Below are 11057 nucleotides of genomic sequence, written 5' to 3'. Positions count from 1 at the left end.
CTTTGAACATGCTACTCTTTGGAAGATTAAGTCAACCAGCTGGACATGTACCTAAACACAGATATTGAAGGAAAGCCCTAAATCAAGCTAGAACGGCAGATGAATAAAAGTACAGGAAATTTGGGGCCAGATTTCATGGAAGAAAGTCTCACAGTAGTGAAAGAAATGAAAACAAATATTCACTTTAAATTTCATCATTCATCATCAGTGGCAAGCTAATTCATAATCGGTGGCAGGAAATTTGTCCAGAAAAACGACAGGTGAAACAAATCCGCTCGTTATCCGGCATCCGCCACAAGTCTTGGCAGAAGAAAAACAGGGCCAAATGTCTAGCAACAGGAAGCAGGGCTGTACTCATGGGTGGTGGCAAGGAATGGAGTGGCAGCACAGGTTAAGCATAGGGAAGAGACTGTGACGCTGGCCGAGCAGTGACAGCAGTGTAAGAAAGTGGCAATGTAACGGGAGGTTCTTGTGAACAGGTGGAAGGGCCCCTGACACCTGGGTTTGGATGACGTGCTGAAGGTTTGGAGGCAAACACTATGCTCGCATAAGAGGTAGTAAAGAAAACAGCCAGATGACCTCTTCCAGAACAACATCCTCAATCTTGGCAAGCAGCGACTGTTAATTGCCAAGGCTGGCCGCAATCTGCAAGCCTGACATAGAGTTGGGCAATGTCTATGCTTGACACGCGATCCGTTGCAGGCGCAGCTCGTAAACGCTCTCACACAATCATCATCACAATCAACGCATGGACCGATCCTTCATTGTGGGTATGTGTCAGAGCATGGAAATCATAATCAGTAACACGTGGTGATCATCTCAAAGAGATAGTTGACATGGTCACACTTCTTGGCCAATCTCCCCTGTGGGCATGTGCTGCTGTAGCGCCTGCTTCTTGGGTATGCGTCCTGGTATCGAAATCATCATAATCAACATGAAGGCACCCTTCTTGGCCATTGCACCTTTGTGGGTATGTACCATACATAGTAGGGCAAGCAGTATCATCAACATGCGGCAATCATCTCATAGAAGCTGGCTGGTGACACGATATGTACTGCCCGCTTCTTTGCCAATTCCTCGTTGAGGGTATGTGCCCACAGTATGAAAGTCATCATCATAATCAACATGTGGTGACCATCTGAAAGAGCTAGTTCGTGTTGGCACAAGAAAAGCATACATGCGTTCGTGGCCTAATGGTTAGAGCATGCGGAGGTTCGAATTCCGGCACCAGGGCTGCGATCGCGCAAACAGCTCGCTTTCCGCACGTTCGGTTTGACTGCTACGTCACAAAGTGGAAAATCTGCGGTACCGCCCCGCTGTCTCTGACGGCCGCTGACGCAATCACAATTCTGATCAATCCAGAGAGGGCAAGCGAAGGAACGGAAAAAGCGAGCTCTTTGCGCGATCGCACCCCAGAAGCTCCTTTTATTTTTGAAGTGAGGTTGAAACTACTCAGTGAGACCCCAACCAGCGACTGACCGACCGCTGACAGACCCAGACCAAACGAAGGGATGGTAGGAAAGAAAGCTTTGCTTAAAAAAATATGCGGATCCCACACACTGTAGGAATTGGCTTAAGCGAAGCTATCATTGATGTTTGCAAAGAATTATGTTTTTGGTTAACGACCATTTGCAAACACAGAGTGTACAAAGAAGTTGGACACATTTTCACCAGGAACCACCTTGGTAAACATAAACTCACGGTACACAACCATGCGTATCCCATGCATGACTGAAGAAATAAGGATGATAGAAGGACCACAATTGTACAAGGACAGTCTGACGTAATGACAATGATGCATTGATGACAGGGGCATGACGACAATGGCATGATGTCGCTGGAATAACGACTTCAAAATGACAATGGTGGAACGACCATGGCAGCACAACACTGATTGACTCCATCATTACAACGCATGACGACAATTGGAATAGCAACGATGAAATCATCATGATTTCATCGTCGATTCCAACAACAAAAGAATGACTGACAGAATTACAATCGTATCAAGACGACAGTATAAAGACGCCAGCATGATTACAATGGAATGACAGTGGAGTGACGACAATAGCATCCCACGCATGATGGCAAAGAAATTACGACAATGAAATAATGATGCCAATGTGACGAAAACTGGATAATGATACTGCAGTGACGATGCTGCATGCCGAGATGGCATGGCATCATGTGCGTTACCTTCCCACATGTTTAGTACATGAGATTGCACAATCTTGAGTTTTGGAGATACGTTGAAGCAAGAGGCAGACACGAAGCATTTGCTCGCCGCTGCTGGTGCTTTTCATAATAGCGCCGTCCCACTGCAAGCGACACTATCAGCCGTGGGGGCAAAGTAGAGGCGAAAGTGTGTCTGGTTTCGCTTCGTACCGCTAACGTGAAGATCTCATCGACACGGCATGAAACCATACCTTTCATCGCCGACTCTCAAATTCAACAAAACAATTTTTTTTCTCATTCAGAATTGCCTTTTCTGATTGTCTAATAATTCAGAAAATTTCGTAGCCCCTTCCATGCAAGCAAAATCCATCAGTGACGGTACTTAATTGCGTAAAAGGTCAACTTTCAGTATGGCGAAGCAGATTGACAATTTTACTGACTTCGGTATATAGAGGTTTAACTGTATAATAATGACAACATGACGATGACAGCATGATACCAATGGGATGGAAATTCTGGAATCACGAGGATGGTATGATGAGAGCAGCGTGACGACAAAAGAGTAATGAAGCTGGAATGATGGCGATGGTATGACGACAACAGCTTGACGACAATGAGATGATGATGCTAAAATGATGAGAATGATATGATGACAATATCACGATGACCACACGATGACAGTAATACAACTCTAGAACGACAACTTTGTGAGGACAACTGTATATGACGTTGTGGCGTCAACGGCATGAAAACAGAATGGCAACGGCTAAAATGAAGGCAGCGAATTGACAACAAAGGAATGACTGCGACGACATGACGATGAAAGTGTGTTTGTGTTAGAGCTCTCATATATGCTTGCGCTACGCTAAGTGACCTGGTACCTACTGCACCAGGTCACTTAGCGTTGCACTATATCCGGCACTGGTTTGTACTATAGCTGTGATGGCAATCATGCAAGATAGCAGGTAGCAGCCAGTATGCGACACCTATACCCATGGCACATACTCTATCCTCCAAGTAGTAGATAATTGAGCATGTAGTATAATAGAGCAATCGAGCATATTAAGAGCATGCTGATCGTTTAAATGTAGCTAAAGTGCCGTCTTACATGAATATGTACCACTCCTAGAGCCCTGTGAAAAATGCAGCCAAAGATACCATTTGGTCTAAAGGGACACTAAAGCAAAACACTAAATCAGTTTAGACGGATCAGTTCTTTGAGAACACTGTTGTCGTTAATTTTGAAGTAATAGGTTGATTATTACAAGAGAAAATTAAGGCCAAAGTTTCAGCTCTTGAATTTTGCGACAAATCCCCAATGCCAGTAGGTCCCTGTGACGTCACGGATTTCAATGGATTTTTTCGTATTTATGCAGCATTGGCTCACCAAAAGTTCCAGAAACTTCTTATGTTCAATTTTTGGTTCCTTTAGAATACAATGTAGTCTATCTTCAGCGCTAAACAATTAACTAGGCCCTAGAAGACTGTCAAAATTCATGACGTCACAGTGAACTGGTGTGGGAACTTCAAGGAGGCATTGCCACTTGTCTTTCGTTATAGCGCATTTTATGGCTTGTCAAGCGCCTTATCGTGGTAGGAGTGGTGTTCTTGATATTGTAGAAGGGTAATTTACTGATACAGAGGAAATCATTTTACTCTTTACTGTGTCCCTTTAAAGGACTTTCAAAGTGTCTATGTCGCAGAGGTATAAAAATCGCCCTCCATCACAGATGTTTCATTTTTAGACAACAGGCATATTTATTATCTCAGTTTACACAAACAATAGCTTTTCTGGTGAACCTTAACGTGTCTTATCCAGTAAAATTATGTCTCCCTTTCTTAAGAGCAAATATTGCCCATTCAATCTGATAATCAAACCCACCTCTTCCCAACCTTCATACTTGATCATATTAAGAAACTATGCTAATATGAACAAACCCAATGACAATGTTAACAATATGACAGGTTCGAAGCTGGGACAGTGCACTTGTGTTTGAAATGGAGAACAATACAGACAACAGGACAGGAGATAAGATAGGAGTGTATTAGTCTCGCTGTTTACCTCACCTCTTGTCCTGTGGTTTGTGCTGTTCACCAAGCTGAAACATGGCCGTGATTCGCCTTGTCAGCACTTGGCAATGTCGGCCTGGTGCTTCCGAATGTGTGCAACAAGGGTGTCCTTGCGCGAAAACTTGCTCGGGCACAGGTGGCAGGGGAAGCTCTCGACTCGGCTGTGCGTCGTCGTGACGTGCCGCACAAGGTGCCTCTCACTCGAGAATTTCTTTGAACACACGAAGCAGCGAAAGAAACCCGAGCCGGTGTGCTTTTCCAGGTGGCACAGAAGGCGGTCGTGTTGGGAAAACTTGGACGGGCAGAAGCCGCACCGGTAACCGGCCACTGGATCGGTGAGAGGAACCGTGTGAACCACTAGCTGGTGCTCCACAAGGGCAACTTCGTTATAACTCGTGAAGTCACATTGGCTGCACTTCAAGACATCGACCCCGTCAACTTCCAAGGCCCTGCCACAGTCTGCGGCTTGTCTTGCAGCAGCACCTATGCCAGCCCATGCTTCAAAGTTGCTGTGGCAGTCGGCTTTATGGAGGCATGCATAGAAAGAGAAGAGGAGCACCATTAATGTGTTGTACTAGGAAAGAGTGATAAATAAAGACCACTATAGAGTTTGAATACAGTACTACTGGCCCTTATTGCAACAACAGCAAGCTATACTACAGGATAAACACACTGTTTTGCACAAAAACGACCTTGAACTGGGACGTAACACACACTTAACAGAGTATGAATTAACTGAATAATAAGTTATTTCCCTCTGTGTTTCGCTGCGTGTTCTGTCCTGATTTGAAGGCATTCTTGTGAAAGAAAGTGCATTTATTTAATACAACGTATAACCAACTGCCCCCTAATGCGACCCTACGAACAATAGCCGATATGTCTCATCACTAGAGAATGGATCTTCAGGCACTAAGAATGTGGGTTTTAGGTGCTTAAAACAGGCACTTGCCTCATTTTAGACATAACTAAGAATGTGGGTTTTAGGTGCTTAAAACAGGCACTTGCCTCATTTTAGACATAGTAAAGGACAAAATGGGCACTGTAAATTGTTTGCAAACCTTGACCTGTTTTGTGTACTGAATTCGTGTAGCCCATTTTCATGGTGGGAAACTGACGTAGCACTTATTTGTGAGATCTGAAAGACAGCAACCATATTGTGCAAGCCATTGCTTCACAGGGCTTTGCCGAGAACACAAGAGGCCCCATTTTCTTTTTTAATCCGCATACTGCAGCCAACACTCTTAATACATTTGTTCCAACAACTATGAGCAGGTCTAGTGCTCAGATTTAATAGACTTTTCTGCTTGCAATGATGCATCAAGTGGAGAAAGCACAATAAATCCCAAATATGCCAGGAAAGCTGCTAAACAGTAAAGGAGAGAAGCTAAATCCATGCACAATGGATTGAAGTCAACAAACATTCCAGATAGAAACAAACATTGAATAGTGTACGTTTACAAATCTTTGTAAAATTTATAAGAGCAGTAACACGATTATCATCTCTAGGCTTTGGGGTTCAAAATTGTGCCGCTTCTAGCTCAAAGTAAGCTTGCCAAAATGAGTGCACAATACCAAAAGAGCTCAATGGGGCATGTGAGCATTTCCGTATGTTTGACGATTGCAAGCACTCCCGAGATTCCCGATTGTTCACCTGTACGAATTTGCAAAATTTCATCAGAAAAAATTATTGTTATTGTCTAAGACAGACTGCACCTAAGCATAAACTTTTTCGCAAGTTGCTGCCACACACCATGGGCTGACTCGGGAACACTTCACAAGAACTCTTATTTAAGCACTTTTTGTATACTGCTGTGACTTCTTTTTTTGCAAGATGTTTCCTGTTTTGTCACACGCTTGAGCACGTGAGTATATACATCTCCTTGCATACACTTATTTAAATTATATGTGCAGGGGAGGGCGACGAGATAGGCAGTTTATTGCAGAGGAGCAAAGTTTTGCGCTCATCTATTGAAGATTTCAGATGAGCCGCCATTGGCAGGGGTATTTGTACAATCAGAAAAGAAGCAGAGAAGCTGAAAAAAGACAACCTAGCTACAGTTGACAGTAGTTCCAGCGATCTTTACTCACTTCTACCTAACACACATGCAGCGCAATCTACAATCAACAGGATATCCAAGCTACACTGTTTGGTACACCTTCCTCAAAATCTTATGCCTTTCTCTCTCGAACAACAACTACAGCGTAAAATGGAGTTAAGTGTTGACTGTGAATGAAGGAAACATATTTTTCTCTGGCATTGCTAGCCAGCATCAGACAGATGGGGAAAAGCACTTAAAAGCTCAAGTAATGTTGACAACGCAAGTGATTATTTGCTTGGGTCACTATGGCAGGGACATTGCCATTAGCAACAGCGTCTGCCTGTGTTGTCTCGTCTCGCATAGAGCAGTCAGTGAATGTGCTTTCGAAGCAAAAACAGCACAACAGAAAAGCCTCTCCAGGCACAAAAAGTACACATGGGGGGATATCAGCACAAAGTACAGAAATAGGCAATTATGGTTACATTAAAGTCATATGCTAAACCCCACCTTAACCAATAATTCATGCTCATACAACATAAGGGTGAGGCCCTGATTCGTGAAAACAAATTTTGCGTATAATTTGTCTCTGTTCATCACGAAAACAATTGCACCTTGCTACAACAAACATAGATATAACGAATTATCAGATATAATGAAGTAAATCTAAATTTTATAACAGGCAATGCTCTCAACAACAAACACAATTTTAATAAGAACAGCTGGCACACTGTTTACTGACTGAGCATCATTAAGGGCGAAAATAAAGAATTTTTTTTTTTTTTCATGCAATCTGGTAGACGCAAGGTCTTCAGAGACGAAGCTTCATATTTCACAGACATGTAGAAAACAGCTCTGCAAAGAAAAGCAGGAAAATAATTATCACACAAGAACACAAAACAAATAGAATCCATGTTATTCAAACAATGCACACAGCTGATAGTCTGTATCTATTTGTAAACATAACACTGCCTTTATAAACAGAAGCAATGATGGCTGTAGTGAGGGCATTGAAGCCATTCATTTTCACTGTGTTACTTAGCCATGGAAGCTCAACATGCTCAGAATGCAATGTATCAGTTTTTATGTCAGCAGTTGCCATGGAAACTGCACTAAGGATTATCACAGCGACACTTCACCATGTACAAGCACACAATATATACATATTTTCATACCAGTCCTGAAGTGTGTTAGTTGCCACAAAAGCCACACCAAGGATGATTATGTAACTACCTTGGCAGCAGTACAGCAGCTATGATCACACAAATGTTCCGCAATTATGATCACCCGAGTTTCCATGACAGCATTACACCAAGGACTATCAGGACAAAGACAAAGTTGATAATTATAGTTGATACAAATGTAGTGACCTGTAGCAATGATGACATACTGGGTTTCCTTTACTGAGACAGATCACAAGCAATAAAAGAAAACACATGGTAACATCTATGCAAATTTAGATACAACTTCATGTTTGTTCCATTGCTTCTCCTGCAAAAGTGAAAATGAAGTTGGCTGGGGCATGTGAACACATAAACAAGTTCTTAACAAATGACAGGTTTCAATCATCCTAAGGCTTATTTATAGCTGGAATGAGGAAGACACCATAGTGAAGAACTCCGTGTAGGTTTTAATTGGACAGCGCTGCCTAAAGTGTACAGTCGCCATCACTCTTAATGCAAACACACTTAAAACGCATTTTTGTTTCTCCTGTTGAGGTGCAATGATGCTTTCAATATGCTAGTTTAGTGTGTCTTCCTTTCCAAATGCTAAAGGTGTGCTTCTTACAGAATGCGTTTACTGTATTTACATGCATAATGACTGCACTACCGAAAGCTGCCGGCAGGCGGCCACACAATTTTATGCTTGCGGCGTTGCGGCAACAGCTCGCATCCCCAAAGTGAAGGCAAATTGGCATTTTTTTTTCTTAAAAACCACGCAATTAACAGTGGCAAGTGTTGCACTGAATGACATGGACTCCAACATGCAATCCTCCTGTAAAATTTCAGCAAGAACAGTGCAGTGGTGAGTGCAAAACCTTTTTTTCGAACATACGTAGCAAAATATGCAGCACCCTGTACACAAGGGGCTTGCGCAAAATCCTGCAGGCACACTAGAGCATGAAGAGAAATGCATGCCCCCAAGTGGCCCTTCAAAAACAAAAAACAAAAAAAAAAGACCTTTTAAACACACCATATTCTGGGTTTACTTACTTGTGTAGTACCAGATTTCTTTTGCTGTGCATTATGTATTTATGTAGAACAATCATGTATGTAACATCCCTACAGAGGACTTTTGAAAATGAAAGTAAAGGTATGATAAAGACAGGACATGCTGCGGGTTGTTACTCCACACTGTAGGCGAACTCAAACCACCTGTCCACCTACCTCGCATAAATACCTACTTGGCAGATGGCATTGCTGGAATACATCATCAATTTCCACAGCCACAGTCATACAAGCTCCTGTTTGGCTTCCAACATAGAGATGGTAAAATGCGATGTGAGAAGCAATAATTACGGATTACTGGCTGAAATAATCACCAAAGGAGTTAGTTCCAGTGAGGTATACGCAAAGCAACTTTTATTTATTAATTATTATTAATTATGTTTTAAAGCAAGTTCTTAGTTATGGCCCACAAGCAGGCTGCATTGCAACATGAAAGAGTCAGTTTTCCCCGCCGGAGCTGTACAAACTCCTAGCTGACCGCCAACAAGCAGCTAGTATAGTGCAACGTGAGACAGTAAAACAATGAATTACTGGTTAAAAAAGCTGTGCATATAAGTTGTTGTTCATTCGAATGCGATACATGCAAGGTAACCTTTATATAATGATAACTTATTAAGTTTCAAAGCACATTCGTGGTTCTGACACACCCCCTTGCATTTACTTTTTATATTGTCCCATTGTAGTGACAGTCAAAAACACAATAGCAAAATTGTGAATGATGAAACTAACTCATTATTGAGCAAACTTGTGACCCTAAAGGCAAGTGACACTGAAAGCATGATAGCGGCGAACAAAGTCAGTAATCATCAAAAATCTGGTCAGCGGTTCCAGCATATCGGCTTTTATACACGAGTCATCGAGGGTTCCAGACCCCGCCGTGGTTCCTTAGTGACTATGGTGTTGGACTGCTAAGCACGAGGTCACGCGATCAAATCCCGGTCACGGTGGCCGCATTTCGACGGGGGCGAAATGGGAAAACACCCGTGAGTGAGTGAATAAACTTTATTGTAAAATAAATTATTCAGCTGGCCTCATGCGAGGCTTATCTATGGTCGGGGCCCCTATTTCAGGGCTCCGCTGGCTTCCGCAAACCTGTTAGCTCTTCTGACCAGGAGGATCTGGTCCTCTAGGTCTGAACTGGCCAGCAGTGCCTCCCACTGATCTCTATTTGGATTTGGTATGTGAGGTTTGATGTTGTGTGATGTACACTCCCATGTTGTGGTACAGGGTTGGTGTTGACCCGCACCATGGGCACATGTCTCTAAAGGCTGAGGGGTGTATCTTGTGTAGTTTATGTAAGCTGACGAAGGTGCCTGTCTGTAGCCTACGCAGATCGGTGGCCTCTTCAGTCTTTAGTTTACTGTGGGGCGGTGGGTAGAGCATACGATTCCCTCTATAGTAGTTTAATATAGTCGAGTAATCGGGATCGACGGGCATTAGGTTCTCTACAGCGGATGTGTTGAGGGCCCGGTAGTTAGCGTATCCTCGGGCTGCTCTATCCGCATGTAGATTCCCTGTGATCCCTTCGTGTCCCGGTACCCATGTAATCGTTTGGATAAATTCTTTTTGGCACCCGTGTACACAGATTTAGGTGCACGTTAAAGAACCCCAGGTGGTCCAAATTATTCCGGAGTCCCCCACTACGGCGTGCCTCATAACCATATCGTGTTTTTAGCACGTAAGACCCTATAATTTAACTTCATTAATTAAGGTTTCAGAGCGATCACTGGTGCCCGTGTGCCTTCCATAAAGTACTACACAATTTGCGTCATGCACAAAATCTGATTACACAAGGTTTGGCGACAATAGACAATGGATAGAGGCATCAATAACATTCGAGAAATTTCCGATACATGCAGGCGTGTCCTGCGCTGAGTGATAACATAAATAACCAAAAAAGATAACCCAATACACGTGCCAATATTGACACAACACAAGCAATATTACACAACACAATTCAACACAACACAATTCAATTTACAGACGAATCCCGTTAATTCGAACCAAATCACGCGGCGGCGTGTCCGACCGGCATTGTTCCAGCACCGCCATAGAGTAAAAGCTTAGGAGAGACCCCTCAATGTCGCGCGCGAATGAAACAAAAAAAAGAACGAAAGAAAGAAAACGAAAAAAAAAATGTGGCGGAAATTTCACCCTCTCTCGAATGGCTAGGTCGCCGATTCTGCATTGCGCCGGAACATGCGTGTACGTGCCGACGTCTCAGCCACGCGACTGTAGCCACGCGTAGAAAATGGCAGTGAACCTTTCTATCTCCTTTATGCTTCCTCTACATTCTAGTCATGTGTTGACCTTGCACGCTGCGGCTATGGCGCAGAGGGAAGCAGCGACGCTGTCCCAGGCCGGCCAACGAAACTGCCCACGCCGGCGAACGCCCGCTTCCCGATAACGGCTGAAAACGAAACTTTGGGGAGCTGGCGCCGGGCAAGCACGGTGACAGTCGAAAGTGAGGGAGCTACGAGGGAGGGCGAGGGGAGCCGCCGAAGTGGCGGAGTTGCCGAGGCGGCCCTCCTCCCTCACATTCCACGGT

This window comes from Dermacentor silvarum, chromosome 10 (genome assembly GCF_013339745.2).
Source record: "Dermacentor silvarum isolate Dsil-2018 chromosome 10, BIME_Dsil_1.4, whole genome shotgun sequence".
NCBI classification, from domain to species: domain Eukaryota; kingdom Metazoa; phylum Arthropoda; class Arachnida; order Ixodida; family Ixodidae; genus Dermacentor; species Dermacentor silvarum.
Note: the sequence above shows the minus strand (reverse complement) of the source record.